Source organism: Heptranchias perlo, chromosome 32 (genome assembly GCF_035084215.1).
Source record: "Heptranchias perlo isolate sHepPer1 chromosome 32, sHepPer1.hap1, whole genome shotgun sequence".
Taxonomy (NCBI): domain Eukaryota; kingdom Metazoa; phylum Chordata; class Chondrichthyes; order Hexanchiformes; family Hexanchidae; genus Heptranchias; species Heptranchias perlo.
The window spans coordinates 11,626,788-11,642,949 of NC_090356.1; the positions used below are offsets into that span (position 1 = coordinate 11,626,788).

Here is a 16,162-nt window from a genome sequence, read left to right on the forward strand (position 1 = left end):
AGTGCCTCCAACATTGATCACAAGAATCTATCCCCTCCTGTTGTTCTGAATCTTCCTATTTGTCTTCGCTCTTCTTTTCAGCTTCAGTAATTGAGTCCTTGTTTGAAGATTTATATTATTACTTTCCAAAGTTTCCATAATACAGACAAAATTGTTATATCCTATTTAATATGATATTGGCATTCATAATAGGTTAACCTACATAATGTGATAAAATTTAAATTCAGTGAATTACATTATATAATTTTAAATTATATATTTTTAAATGTATCGATTGTTAGTGCCCTGGATGAGATGCCCTTGATGTGTCCCATCCTTAGTCCCCCCCCATCTAGCGCCGGCTGTGAGTCCCCCCCCGTCTAGCCCCGGCTGTGAGTCCCCCCCGTCTAGCCCCGGCTGTGACTCCCCCGTCTAGCCCCGGCTGTGACTCCCTCGTCTAGCCCTGGCTGCTGTGACCCCCCTGTCTAGCCCCGGCTGTGACTCCCTGCCTAGCCCCGGCTGTGACTCCCTGCCTAGCCCCGGCTGTGATTCCCCTGTCTAACCCTGGCTGTGACTCCCCTGTCTAGCCCTGGCTGTGGCCCCCCCCCTGCCTAGCCCCAGCTGTGACTCCCTGCCTAGCCCCGGCTGGGCTGTGATTCCCCTGTCTAACCCTGGCTGTGACTCCCCTGTCTAGCCCTGGCTGTGACCTCCCTCCCTGTCTCGCCCTGGCTGTGACCACCCCCCCGTCTAGCCCCGGCTGTGACCCCCCTGTCTAGCCCTGGCTGCTGTGACCCCCCTGTCTAGCCCTGGCTGCTGTGACTCCCCTGCCTAGCCCCGGCTGTGACTCCCTGCCAAGCCCCGGCTGTGACTCCCCTGTCTAACCCTGGCTGTGACCCCCCCCCCCCCCCCTGTCTAGCCCTGGCTGTGACCCACCCCCCCCTGTCTAGCCCTGGCTGTGACCCCCCCCCCATCTAGCCCTGGCTGTGACCCCCCCCCTGTCTAGCCCTGGCTGTGACCCCCCCCCCCCCCGTCTAGCCCTGGCTGTGACACCCCCCCTGTCTAGCCCTGGCTGTGACCCTCCCTGTCTAGCCCTGGCTGTGACCGCCCCCCCCGCCCTGTCTAGCCCTGGCTGTGACCCCCCCCCTGTCTAGCCCTGGCTGTGACCCCCTGTCCAGCCCTGGCTGTGACCCCCCTGGCTGTGACCCCCCGTCCAGCCCTGGCTGTGACCACCCCCCCCTGTCCAGCCCTGGCTGTGACCCCCCCCCCCCCCCCTCCCTGTCGAGCCCTGGCTGTGACCCCCCCCCCCCCCCTCCCTGTCGAGCCCTGGCTGTGACCCCCCCCCCCCCCCTCCCTGTCGAGCCCTGGCTGTGACCCCCCCCCCCCCCCTCCCTGTCGAGCCCTGGCTGTGACCCCCCCCCCCCCCCTCCCTGTCGAGCCCTGGCTGTGACCCCCCCCCCCCCCTCCCTGTCGAGCCCTGGCTGTGACCCCCCCCCCCCCCCTCCCTGTCGAGCCCTGGCTGTGACCCCCCCCCCCCCCTCCCTGTCGAGCCCTGGCTGTGACCCCCCCCCCCCCTCCCTGTCGAGCCCTGGCTGTGACCCCCCCCCCCTCCCTGTCTAGCCCTGGCTGTGACCCCCCCCCCCTGTCTAGCCCTGGCTGTGACCCCCCCCCCCCCCCTGTCTAGCCCTGGCTGTGACCCCCCCTGTCTAGCCCTGGCTGTGACCCCCCCCCCCCCCCTGTCTAGCCCTGGCTGTGACCCCCCCCCCCCCCCCTGTCTAGCCCTGGCTGTGACCCCCCCCCCCCCCCTGTCTAGCCCTGGCTGTGACCCCCCCCCCCCCCCCCTGTCTAGCCCTGGCTGTGACCCCCCCCCCCCCTGTCTAGCCCTGGCTGTGACCCCCCTCTGTCTAGCCCTGGCTGTGACCCTCCCTGTCTCGCCCTTCCATGTCTCACGCTAGTGCGGAGACTCGCCTTGCTGCTGCCCCCTCTGGCGGAGCGCGGTCACTGCACGAGGAGGAGCCCAGTGTCGGGCGCCCGGCGCGGCCCGTCTTACTCCCACCCGGAACAGGCTGCTGTGTCTCACTCCCAGCACGACAGGCAGAGGGATCCTCACAGGAACACAGCCTGCGGCGGTAAGGAGCCATCTCTCCGTCTTTTCAGGGCTTTTTTTTTCCCCTCTCTGTTAATGGCGGCTCCTCGGGCGGAGGTGGTGTGATGCCGGCCCTGGCCTGGGCCCGGCTCGCTGGGCAGACCTGAGCTACCTGGCTGCTGCTGCCAACTTGGTGCTTTGTCTCCACTTGAGCGGCGTCTCTTCCAAACTAAAGACCACTTAAAACCAGTGCGAGCAGTGAACCGCCGGCTAAACTACTGCCCATTATTGGGACGTTCAAATAGCTTTAAAACTCTGTTACTAAGGAGACAATTTGAAAATGTTTCTTGTGTGTGACTCACTGCCACAGGTCTAATAATTGTCTGGTAATGGAGTGAAACAAAGATTGAATTGTTTGTCAAATTGTGTTTCCTTATTTTTTTTAAAAAAAACGTTGTTCTAACCTGGTTTGTGTGAGGATTTAAGAGTTCTGCCTGATGGTAAGGAAGGAGGGGGAAAGTGTTTATTTGCAAATATCGTGCTTGCAAATAGCTTAAGCAGCAGTTTCAATCACAGCACAACATATTCCACCCCTCCCCCCTATCCAGTACGTAGGTGGATGGAGCTTTAAAGGCATAGAAGCTTGCTTTTTTATTAAAGTTTTGGCTGCTTAATTTGGAATTGTGACTGAAATATAAAAGCAACCTTCTCATGATAACTTGCCGGCGCGGTTTGTTGGTAAATAATAATGCCTGTATTTATATTGGAATCTCTGAAAAGTGTGTTGAATTTAAGAGTCCACTCAGTGCCAAGTAGGCAAACATGTCAGCCATTCTATGCCAGATATGTGTCTCAAACAGCAGTGAGCTGCATGAGCAGTTAGTGTGTTTCTTTTTTGGAGGGGTTGGTTGAGGGAGGAATGTTGGCTGAGACACTGGGAGAGCTCCCTGCTCTTCGAATAGTGTCGTGAGATTCTTAATGTTTATCTGAAGCGTTGGAACAGGCAGCACCCTGGTTGAACATCTCACTCTGAAGAGTGGACTTCAGACAACACTGTCTCACTCCTGCACTGAAGTGCCAGTCTATATTACAACTTTAAATCTTGATGTGGAAGTTGAACCTACAACCTTATGACCCATAACTGAGCCAAGTTGACAGCTTTTTAAGTGGTAGGTGATGATTTTTTTCCTCTGAGATGCATCCATTGAATTGCCAATCGAAGCAAGGGATTCATAGGCCACATACTTTCTCATTGCTAATTAGTTATAAAGAAGCAGTGGCAACGCCTATGAACAGATTGCCTGCCTTCTATAGGAATTGGTGCTGGTGACCTAGAGAACCGAGGGATGGAATTAGCATTAGGAACTTAGATTGGAACCGATGAAAAAGTAGGAACAGGGTACTGAGTTAGACGATCAGCCATGATCATTTTGAATGGCGGAGCAGGCCCGAAGGGCTGAATGGCCTACTCTTGCTCCTATTTTCTATGTTTCTATATAGATGGAGAGACATGTAAATATTCTATATAGTATTCGAAATGCTGAGTGGATTCTGTTAACTTTGGCTGAGAAGGTAGTTGGTGAGGTTCATGCATCCCAACCAGATGGCGATGAGCTTGCGTCCCAGGTATTCCTGTTGCTGTTGGGAGTAATTGTTGCCGGTTCTCAGCTGGACTACCAGACTAATTTCTACTCTTGCAGAGGGATTCTAATATCACCAGATAGCTACCCAGCAAATTGTACCCTCTCTTTTGACCTGAGTGGTGGTGATGACAATTCCACACATTAAGCCATCACGGGTGACTAAAGGAAGCTGAATGGTGGTGAGCCACTCCTGTGTGATGCAAAAAAATCAGGAATGTGCTGGACACAATCAGTGTGAACAAGGGTTAGAAACTTATCCTTGTAGAATTTCTAAACTATTGTGCTGAACCTGATCAGAAAATAGTGCTCCTCCCATAGTGTTCTTTTGCCAAAGATAACTCTTTAATTAATTTTATATGCATTACATTTTATGTTTCTGTGGTTGAATTGCTGTAGTACTGATTTCAACCCTAACATTACTACTAGGAGTGATCAGACCTATTAAGTGCACGGTGTTCCACTTGCAGGGCAACAGTTCACCTAAAGTGATTGTGTAGTCATTTATATTCTGTAGCCTGTCGCATTAATGACTTGGTCTAACAAAAGCTCATCGCTAGCAGGTGGTAATACAGTAATGTTAAGACATCAGAGTGGGATTTTTGTCAGGTATGAAATGGTACAAACATGGAATGAGAGCTCACTGCCGTCTCCATCAACCTGAACCAAATCTTTGCTTATTTTGAAGGAATTTGTTTAATTTTTGTCCCTCTTCCCCTTGCGGACTTCGTTGTGTGCAAATTGGCTGCTGTGTTTGCCTACATAAATAATCACTACACGTCAAAAGTCATTCATGGCTCTGAGGTGCTCTGGGATGTTAAAGCTGCTATATAAACTCAAGTACTTTCTTTGTTCATATGTAAACGTTGAAAGGGATGTTGGCAGAGATTGCAGGCTACATGATCTTATCCTCACCTAATCTCCATATAAGGCAAACTTCAAGCAGAAAATATTAACACTGACTTGGTGTTCTTTGTGCATTGTGTGTATGTATACACTGAATGCCTACTCAAAATAACTGAGAGTGTCGGTTATGACTGGGCTGCATAAGTGCATACCATGGAGCCTCGGGTACCACATATAAAGTTTAAATCTATGCTCCCATTAATTTGCCGTTTCCTATTATTTACTGATGGCGCCCTATAGTTTGAAGGTCAAAAGATCAATAAGGCATTCTAATCTTCTAATGGCACATTTATATCGAAGAATCATTTTAGGAAGAGGTTCCATTATTCTGGTTTGGATATCAAGTGTTGTAGAAATTAGATGTTTGTGTTGCCAGATCGATTCCATAGCAATCAGGACAACAAACAACTGGGCTTCAAGTGTTTTTCCAGACTTAAGGAAGTAAGTCACATGTTAGCCTTGTGGAGACCTACCATGTCTGGTCTTCCAACTGCAAGAGATTGGGTCCGTCTCCAAATTGCTGCCTTTGAGCTGGGTGGGAATCACTTCCTTCCTGATCCTGCGCTCACACCCATTCCAGAAGCTCAGCACAGATTGGGAGTTGAGCCCCTGCTACACAGAGCTTTTGATTTCTTTTCCAGCTGAGATTGGATATTCATAACGCTAGAATTCCTAGGTGGAATCCTGCTCTGCCAGCAGTGTCATATTTTAATAGTACAGAATGTGGGGATTTTTTTATTTATCAATAGCTGGATGTTCGAGTGGTTGAATAAATTCTGTTTGAATTTTTGAATTTTATCTGTGAGGGGATGTTAGTGCTAACGTAGAATACATTGTGTCAACATCAATGCCATGCAAATCATTTCCATGGCTCAATACAGAATAGAGTTCCCTCTAATCTGCCTCAGCAATGTGCATGCATCCCAAAATCAGAAAAAAAACAACCCTTTTAGTGATGCTGTCCAAATTGCATGGTAATAGTCTTATTTGTGCTTTCGTTTCTTACTCTCTAGTTTCATTTGTGAATTTTGTGGACTTGGTTGTTTAAATAGGCTTTTGCCTAATTGGTAGACAAATTCTAAACAGATCTGTTATCAGCAACTTGAGATAGATGCAAATTATTGGGAAGATGGATTTAAACGTTATGTGGCTCCCTGGACACCATGGTGTGCATTTATGCACCTCATGAAGACCGAAAGCTTGGACACCCCGACACCCATGCTCTAAGGTAACAGTGTGAGTTAGTTTCCCACACCAGCTATCCTGATCGCTTCTCTGAATGAAAATGCTACTTTAAAAGAAGTATGAGCAGTTTTAAGCTACAGCTGGCCAAGCATCCATTAGGAACTACGTTGAGATTGTTCCATTTTTCACTTGTAACCTTTATCCCTCACAGAGCAGTCTTTCATCGCCTAAAGTCCTGGGGCAAAAGGACAGGTTCTAGCCCAAGTCCTAGAATTCCTTTAGGCCATTTCAAAGCTCCAAACGGGCCCAGGGAATGATCCCTATGCCCGAAGACGGAGACCCAATGATCGCACAAAATTGGTCCTCAACGCCCCGTCTAAATAATCAGGGCGAGCTGCCGGCATCTGTTGCACCTCCACAGGCAGTTCGCTCAATGGAAGCCTGCAATTTCAGGCCACCTGCCTCGTCGGCAGTGGCCCCCAGGTAAGTCCCGGGATGAGGGGAGGACAGCAGCTGGTGGAAGTACTGTGGGATCAGGAAGAGGACTGAAAATTATTCACTTACCTTCTTGGTGCTTGCTCGGCCACATCCGCATCCCGAAAAGCAGATCAAGGCTCCAATTTCTGGTAAGGGTCATTAACCAGGCATTTGGTCCCTCATTAGTACATGCAAAGGTACTAACGCCTGTTTTTGGCAGTCACCCTGGATGCCTGAAAAATGGCCCAACCTAATTTCGGGTTAGACGTTTTACACGGGGCCTTGAGGCTTAGGACCCAAAATTGGACCTTTTTACGCCTGTACATCGGGTGCAACGAGGACCAATTTGTACCCCCCCAAAGGTTTTCAGACTGTTGAGGTCCTCAGATTTCTGTAATGTTTTCTATTGATTTGCTGGGCATTACTTTTCTTGCTGTCTACTAACAAGCATTTTCTGCAATGATATGACTGCTCTCTTTGGGAAGCTGACAGTCTGTCAGAAGTTAGGCAGGAGGTCTGTGGGAGTGTGTCAATATTTGCAAGAGGGATCTGGGAATATATCAGTATTCGCGAAGCATCTCTGACACAGAAACGTTTGAAAATCACTGATCTCTCTCACTGTAGTACCCGTTTTTAACATGACTTCTCATACATATTCAAAATATAAATCTTAGGTTTTATTAAGAATATGTGCTACAAGCACAGTGTTAATGAATTATGCAAAGTGCCTGAGTCAGGATGAGGAGCAATTATTTTGTTCAAAATTTCATATGGAGGTCAGTGCTCTAATTACTGCAGTCCCAGATTTTTTTAAATTCTGTGCAAATGATCCAAGTTTCAGTGCATTAATAACATTTTTATACAGCAATTAGAGTGAGGAAATGAAGGTGACAACCTGGGGTGCTCAATGTTCAACCTGCTGCAACCCAAGCAAAGAAAGAATTTGCACTTGTATAGCGTCTTTCGTAACCTCGGGACGTTCCAAGGCAGCCGGTGAAGTACTTCGAAAGTGTAATCACTGTTGTAATGTAGGAAACATGGCAGCCAATTTGCGCACAGCAAGATCCCACAAACCGCAATGAGATAACGACCAGATGATCTGTTTTAGTGATGTTGTTTGATGGATAAATATTGGCCAGGACACAGTATATACTTGAGTGTGTTCCTAAATGCACAATAAATATTTTGAAGCACGATAAAAGCCCGTTCTGACCAGCACAGGAGATGCGGAAAGTCAAACAAACCAGTCCCACAATTCTTTTCATGTAATTTTATTTTATTTCATTCAGGAAGAATTGTGATTGAGATAGCAGTTCAGTTTTGGTGGGTGCAGCTTTCAGTGCAGGAGGACACAGGGCAAACATCAGGAGCCTCCTGAGCCTAAGGGACATTTCAGAATGAGACTCAATGATGGACTGGTAGGATTTCTGTTGCTGTTAGTCCATAAAGAACACTGATGTCTTAGTCTCCCATCTGAAATGTTCACGACTATTTAGACTATAATGCTGTGTCAGATAGTTTCCTTTACTGTTAAATACCTATTTAAATGCACTTTACAGCCACAACAAATTTATAATGTAGTTACTTAGCATACAGCTGTCGTTACAACATACCATATGGCAATGCTTCCTGAGCAGATTTTATTAGTCATCTCTTTTTACACTTCCACCAGAAGCGGTGGCAAACACATTGCATAGATTTAAAGAACTGTAGGATTTAAGCGATTAGCTGGTTAGGTGAAAATGAACACCCGTAGATGAAGGAAGTACAATTACTGCCAGCAACGTCATGTGGATTGTAATGGATTTGTAAAGAGAAGCTATCCATCAAGTAGATAGAATTTGCTGTTAGCTGAGAGATGAAGGGTAACCTTTATTTCCATCGGGGTGTTGAATTCGGTATTGATGTACATATGGGCTGCTCCTGCAAGGAGTCTGTGCTTCAACCTCGAGCCCTCCCTCAGGGAAAAATCGTGACTGACTCACGTAAAGGCTGCCCCCTCCACCCTCCGTGCCCAATTGAAACTGACTTTTTTTGTGCTTTTTTGAAAAAGTGCATTGTGTCAATGAGGAAAAATGGTACTATGGACAATAGAAAGAGGAGCAGACAAATTTACATCATTCATACAGTGGAAAGTAGTTTTGTCACTAGAATTCTAGTGAAATGTAGTGGTGTGCAAGTGAAACTTTTGTACTATTTCCACTTGAACTGTGAAAAACACGCAGCAATATCAATTTTGTCCTTCTGAGCTACATTTGCTTCTCAGTGGTTTGGCTTGTAGACTTTTAACCTTCAGCTACCTCGGCCCTAAGCTCTGGAATTCCCTCCCCAAACCTCTCCGCCTCTCAACCTCGCTCTCCTTTAAGACGGTCCTTAAAAGCTACTTCTGTGACCAAGCTTTTTGGTCACCTGTCCTAATATCTCCTAATGTGGCTCAGTGCCAAATTTCATTTGATAATGCTCCTGTGAAGCTCCTTTGGACATTTTACTACATTAAGGCGCTATATAAATGCAAGTTGTTGTAAAGAATGGTGATGAGTTTCTACACACCAGACACATGGCTGATCAAAAAACATATTAATTGAGAGGAGGGATGACAGAGGGTTAAGAATTTGCCATCGTGGACTTAATAATATTCCATCAGAAGAGTCGTTGGAGTGAGCCATGGAAAAGTTTTCACTGGTGCAATAGGACCTAATCTTCTGAACTTGTGGCTGAGGCGTTGTAGGGGCAGAGAGGAGGGTGTTTTACTCTGCACATGGCCTGTGATAAATCTAACCTAGGAGTTGTTGACATTGACTGTCCAAAGTTGGAATGTTCTGGAGTAATCAAGGACAGTCAGCATGGATTTGTTAAGGGAAAGTCATGTCTGACTAACTTGATTGAATTTTTTGGGAGGTAACAAGGAGGGTAAGTGCATTTGATGTAGTCTATGTGGATTTTAGCAAGGCTTTTGACTAGGTCCCACGTGGCAGACTGGTCAAAAAAGTACAAGTCCAAGGGAGAGTAGCAAGTTGGATCCAAAATTGGCTCAGTGGTAGGAAGCAATGGGTAATGGTCGATGGGTATTTTTGTGACTGGAAGGCTGTTTCCAGTGGGGTTCCGCAGGGCGGGGTACTGGGTCCCTTGCTTTTTGTGATATATATTAATGATTTGAACTTAAATGTAGGGGGCATGATTAAGAAGTTTGCAGATGACACAAAAATTGGCCGTGTGGTTGATAGTGAGGAGGAAAGCTGCAGACTGCAGGAAGATATCAATGGACTGGTCAGGTGGGCAGAAAAGTGGCAAATGGAATTCAATCCAGAGAAGTGTGAGGTAATGCATTTGGGGAGGGCAAACAAGGCAAGGGAGTACACAATAAAGGGGAGGATGCTGAAAGGTGTAGAGGAAGTGAGGGACCTTGGAATGCATGTCCACAGATCCCTGAAGGGAGCAGGACAGGTAGATAAGGCGGTTAAGAAGACATATGGAATAGTTTCCTTTATTAGCCGACGCACAGAATATAAGAGCAGGGAGGATATGCTGGAACTGTATAAAACACTGGTTAGGCCGCAGCTTGAGTACTGCGTACAGTTCTGGTCACCACATTACAGGAAAGATGTAATTGCACTAGAGAGGATACAGGGGAGATTTACATTGGATGTTGCCAGGACTGGAGAATTTTAACTATGAGGAAAGATTGGATAGGCTGGGGTTACTCTCTTTGGAACAGAGGAGGCTGAGGGGTGATTTAATTTAGGTGTATAAAATTATGAGGGGCCTCGATAGAGTGGATAGGAAGGACCTATTTCCCTGAGTGGAGGGGTCAATAACCAGGGGCATAGATTTAAAGCGATTGTTAGAAGGATTAGAGGGGAGCTGAAGAATTTTTTTTTACCCAGAGGGTGGTAGGAGTCTGGAACTCAGTGCCTCAAAGGGTGGTAGAGGCAGAAACCCTCAACTCATTTAAAAGGTACCTGGATGTGCACCTGAAGTGCCGCGACCTACAGGGCTATGGACCAAGTGCTGGAAAGTGGGATTCGGCTGGGTGGCTCATTTTTGGCTGGCGTGGATGCGATGAGCCGAATGGCCTCTTTCTGTGCCGTAAATTTTCTGTGATTCTCTGATTCCCCAGCAATGATGTCCTTCTCCTTGGTGAGCCCCAAAAAATTGAAAGCTAAGTCCTAGGATATTATATAATTTTAGGGAGGGGAATAGTTCAGCAATTACAGCTTAAAAACCATAGATAATATTTGTTTTGTTGTACGCATGGACTTAAATTTATTTTAAAAATAATTCTCACTATTTTCTGCAGCCCATAATCTGTGACCAGTATCCTGTACTTTGCCACTGACGGTGTAAACTCTCTCTTTCAATGTGACTAATCTTTAGCCAGTGGCATTTTGCCCTTCAGTTCATGGATATTTAAAACTTTAATATCCTACCCTGTAGCTGTTAGTGTGGTGGTTGCTTGCTATTCACCAGTAACATGAAAAGTTTAGATGTGGAAATGCCCTTAACGATTTGAGTGCTAACCTCCTTGTTAACTTTCAAAATATGAATGCAAGTTTGAGGATACGATAACTAATGAACTGACATGCAGCGAGTTACTGAGGCCATTGATGTGAGAGTGCCTAATTAATGTTACCCGATACAGGTGAGAGTTTTAGCTATTCCATATAGCATGTTCAGTCAACCCTCTTGGCCCTGATGTGTCAGTGAGTTTATCCAGTGATTGGCAGTACCATGCAAACAAGGAAGGAACCAGGTTTGATCCCAGAGCTGAACTGAGGTAACCGGCCACAGCCAAGGTGGCGAACGGAGCACTAAAATTGGGTTTAACCTCGCAGGGTTAGGGAGGGGGAATGTTGCCCAGGGTTGCTGTTCCCGATCTCTAGTGTGTATGTTGGGTGAGGATGGAATAGCCCACCCTTGGATAGCCTGCTGACTTTCAGTTTGAAGGTCCACACATCCATAGTGGTCTCTTGGGTGAGCCACCTGAGGGTGACTGGCACCCATGGAACTGTACCCCAGCAAGGAGTTAATGCCTTCATGAGACTGAATTGGTGAGGAAAAGAGTTGGTGGGAGGGAAGCTCCCTTAAACTTGGTCTGGTTGAGTTCGTCAACACTAACAAAACAAAAACATCCTCTCCAGGAAAAGCAGAAATAACAATGATCTCAAGGTATTTTTTTAATTTAAGGAGAGTTAACTTAGCAGTTAAATACTATCAGCAACAGATACTTTAAGAATGTGTAAAAATCAGCAAGAAAATAACATATTCAAGAATTTGCTTCTCCATTTCAAAGAAACGTGCAGATTAGGTTTGCTTGCATAATATTAGCTGGGGGGAGGGAGAAGGAAATCTCCTTCATCGGTCCAACAAAACCAGGATCTGTTGAGCACCATCATCAGAGATTTGGAAATATGGGAAATTTTATTTGAGCCTGGCAAAGGAAGTTCTTCATTCTGTATAATGACATACGGAATAGGATTGTCCCTATGATTGATGGTATCTTAACACTTCTGCTCCAAACTGTTTGCTTGAGATGGCGTCCAGCAAACAAAGATTTCTCCCAAACAAAACTCTTTTTTTCCATGACTGACATAGTGAGGCATAGAAAGAAAGAGAGGTCTTGCATTTATATAGCACCTTTCAGGACCTCAGGACTCAACAGCAATAAAGCTCAAAATTCTTCACAGCAAATAAGATACTTTGTGAAGTGTAGTCACTATTGTAATGTTGTGAAGCACGGCAGCAAATTCGCGCACAACAAGGTCCCACAAACAGCAATGAGATCATTTTGTTTTTAGTGGTGTTGGTTGAGGAATAAATATTGACCAGAATACTGGAAGAACTCCCCCTTTGCTCTTCAAATTGTGCCGTGGAATTTTTTATGTCTACCTGAGGCATCTCATCTGAAAGCCATTCTGACAGTGCAGCACTTCCTTACTTCTGCACGAACGGTCAGCCGAGATTATGTGCTCAAGTTCTGGAGAGGGACATAAACCCACAACCTTCTGACACAGATGAATGCTACCACTGAGTCAATCTGAGACTTGGAATACAGGAGAACATCTTGCAGAGGTCCTCGTCACAGCCTTGCTGCATGGGGAGGAGCTCGGTGTCTCCCTGCAGGAGAAGGTAAATTGAATAGGGAATTTCCTCCCCATGACCTGCCAAAAGCAGGAATATTCACTGCTCTTTTAGCTGCAGAAAGTCTATAACCTGGGAAAACCTATGAAAGGAGAAAAGATATCGTGGGAGATTTTTGGCTTGGTTCGGTGGTGTACTCACAGTGCCCGCCAAGGCCATAGTCAGGTGACATGAACAGTTTTCAGGTTCGGGTCTCAGATTAAATGTACCAGTGAGCTGCAGGTGCCAAACGGACACTCTGCTGCAGCTTGCCAGTTTGTTACCGTGGAAAATCGTCCAGCTGGTCAGTTTGGGCCTGTTGAGGATGGGATGGAATGTTCCTGCTGGCCCCACAAAAATCTTTTATAAAAAAAACAAACGTACCTTTTCTGAGCAGCCTCCAGTGATCCCTTTTAAGGACTGCTGGTTAGGCCTCTTGGTGTCTGGAAAAAGTGTATGCACTTCGCATGCTCTGCCAATGTCTCTATTAAAATTGCAATCAGGGTCCTACGAGCAGCATAGGACCCGATTAACATATTTAAATAGCCTCCTGCCCCTTTAAAGGCTTGTCTGAAAGTTGAATCAGGCGGGCAAATAGCCATACACAGTTCCTCGCCAGATTTTCCTCTGCCGGTCGCCTGTTTTTCAGGTGAGAAACTGGACAGTCAGCAGTTGAAAGCGCCCTCCCCCATAAATGTGGAAAGAGTACGCGAAACATTCAAAATAAAATGTCTTTTTCCCTGTTATATTCAAGACCTCTACTGTTTATCAGGTAAGGATTTGTTGACCCAAACTTTGTCCTTATAGTTTATACTTGGCACTTCTATAGTTCAGTTTGGAGAATGATGTCTCTGTGCTGGTTTTCTGAATTTATTATTAAAGCCAGCTCTCCCATCCCAACACCAGAATCAGAGATCCACATTTGGAGGAAAGGCAAATATAAGCACACTAGTGTTGTGTGCCTCCCTTCCTTGTTGCTTTATGAAAATCTAGCATTGGTGTAAAACCCACAGTTGAAAACAGGAAGCAAAAATGCTGCCATTTTGCTTTACAGCATCATTTAATGTGTGTGTTTCCTTGTGTTTATTGCTGAATGATTTCCGCAACCTTTTCTGTTGAAGCCTTTTTGAGAGGAGTTTTGTGAGCATAGTTCATTTGACAGTTTTTGTAATGCCACTTCTTCTTACAGATTCATATTATAAGCTTCCTATAACAGATTTTTTTCTCTGTAAATTTTTATGGCCATACACTTCATATTTTCTCTTGTTGAAAACCCCCACTTTGGAGGAGTGCATTGTGTAGTGTGTCTGATCTCTGAATCACATTTACTCAGTACTGTGATCCACATGCATTTACTAACTCCACAGGTTGATGCATCTCCTGCCCTTGAAATAGGTAACTGTTATGGATCCTGTCTGTCTTGATCCCCAAGAGTGGTGTCTGTTGAGCTTGCAGCTGCTCATCTTCATAAGGTCACCAGACATTTTAAAGTGCAATATAATACTGAACCGTTGCCTTCATGCTTTATTTTCAACTCTGATGCTGTATTGTTGTGAATGTTGCAATGCATCATAGTTTTGCTTAGTTGAATTGTAATTTTCTGTACCTCTTTTCATCTAGAATAGAGATCTGTACAACAATAGTGGAATGTAGTAACACGTTTGCTGGATTCCACCCCCCCCCCACACCACCCACATTTTCTCCCCATCTCTCTTGACTGTCTGGGGTGTGGATCCGCAGCAGCTCTCTGCCACTTTGCCCAAGTGGCAATTTGCCTGTACAAGGCTGGACAATAAGTGTCGGCAGGCTATTTGAACATGGAGAGTATCGCAGCCAAGTCTTATCCACTCCCCTTTTGATCTCCATGCGCTTTCCAGCAGAGTGCAGCAAATAATGATCAGAAGCAGGAACCCTGGGTGATTTTATTCCCCCCTCCCCACCTCGCTCATTGGCTGTGAGGCCAATTGTAGTGACTCATTTGCCCCTCAGCTAACTCAGCACGGACTGGGAATCAAACCTCGAACATTCTGCTGTGCATGGCTCAGTACTACACTAGGCATTGCCTTTACCTACTAGAATGGCTGCTGATGCTTTTAAAGTTGCATGTTATTGTAGTTAGCCTCTCGAGACATGCAGCAGGAATAACCTGCACCAGGATATATGATTCTATAAACTTGAAAAGGCAAAAATTGCAGGCTATGGGGAAAGAGCAGGGGAGTGGGACTAATTGGATAGCTCTTTCAAAGAGCAGGCACAGGTACGATGGGCTGAATGGGCTTCTTTTGTGCCGTAAGACTGTATGATTCTATTATCTGATTCAGGTGCCCTGATTGTACTGTGTTTATACTGTAGATTTGTGTTGACTTATGCATAGTAAATCCATGCCAGTGTAAATGAGATTCACCTCGGGTAGTGATTGCGGATGCTAACTCATGCACTTAGTGGTGTAACCATGCTGTGGAATTGAATTTTCACATCCCTGAATTTCCATACCTCCCACAACCACACTGCGTGTGACCCTTGTATTTAAAATTAATACTTTTTTTTTAACACAGAGCCATGTGCAGATCTGGACATGCCAAATTATGGCTGGTTGGAGAATATAACCCACCCTGACCAATTCAATTGTGTCTTATTTTCATTGTTTAATTGTTGACTTGCATTAATAATTTAAAAAGTGACAATCAATACCTACTTGTCCAGTAGTGTAGAAATGATACTGTAACAACTGAGTTTGGATGTGCTATTACTGTATTGGTTTAGCTGGTAACTGACCGGTTACCTGATGCAACACAGTAATCTCACCATATAAATGGTGGAACCAATTCTTACTTGGCTAAAGACCATGTTTTAATAGTTTGTTTGTTCAGAGCCATGAGACTCCACGACCCCCCCCCCCCCCCCCCCCACACACACTTTTGCCTCACGACTGATGGCAGGACCCTCAGATACCAAGATCCTACTCTCGAATTCCCTGCCAAAACTTCAGTCGCTTCACCTCTCTCCTCTTTAAAAAAAAAACCTCCTCAAAACCCATCTCTTTGACCAAGCTTTTGGTCACGTCTCTTAATCTCTCCCTTTATGGCCTGGTGGTTTTTTTTTCCATACGATTATTCTGTGGAGCATATTGAGATGATTTTATGTTAACGGTGCTATATAAATAGAAGTAGTTCTTATTTAGTAAGACCAGCCTACAAGACTCTTAATACACACGTTCAGCAGTACGACACACTTTGTGTTCAGAATCCCATAAAACCAGGAGAAAGCAAACTAATCAAATTGCTCCACATAATTTTTTCAGGCTGTTTTTGTCCTCTGAGTATATACAGCTGGAAGTAACACACACACACACACACACACACACACACACACACACACACACACAATAAAATCAATTAGTGTTAGAAATGTCTACACGAAGTTTCCTTAAGACAGCCTGTCCTTCTCCATGGTCTGGGTGCTGAATTTTCTCTGGACAAATTGTGCGTTTGCATGTGTGTCAGAGAGAGGGAAGACACATGATTTTTTTTTGCTCTCCCAATGTGGAACTACAATACTCAAAGTGCGAGGGGCCCCGAATGTTTTTGATGCCCAGGGCCCCAAGAATTCTTAATCCAGCTCTTCTCTCAGATGGACGTAAAAGGTCCCATGGCATTATTTGAAGAGAAGCAGGTGAGTTCTCCCGGTGTCTTGGCTAATAATTATCCCTCAACCAATATCACAAGAACAGATTATCTGGTCACTTATCACATTGCTATTTGTGAGAACTTGCTGT

General features: G+C 45.7%; 1 protein-coding gene across 1 annotated transcript in view; it reads left to right on the plus strand.

Annotated features, from left to right (window-relative positions):
- Positions 1-1,973: 1,973 nt before the first annotated feature.
- The window catches only part of ctnnbip1 (catenin, beta interacting protein 1), a 74,460-nt gene continuing 60,271 nt past the window's right edge, over positions 1,974-16,162 (plus strand). The window contains exon 1 of the mRNA XM_067970350.1: positions 1,974-2,105. The gene's annotated coding sequence lies outside the window, so the exon portion shown is untranslated. The remainder of the gene's footprint in view (positions 2,106-16,162) is intronic.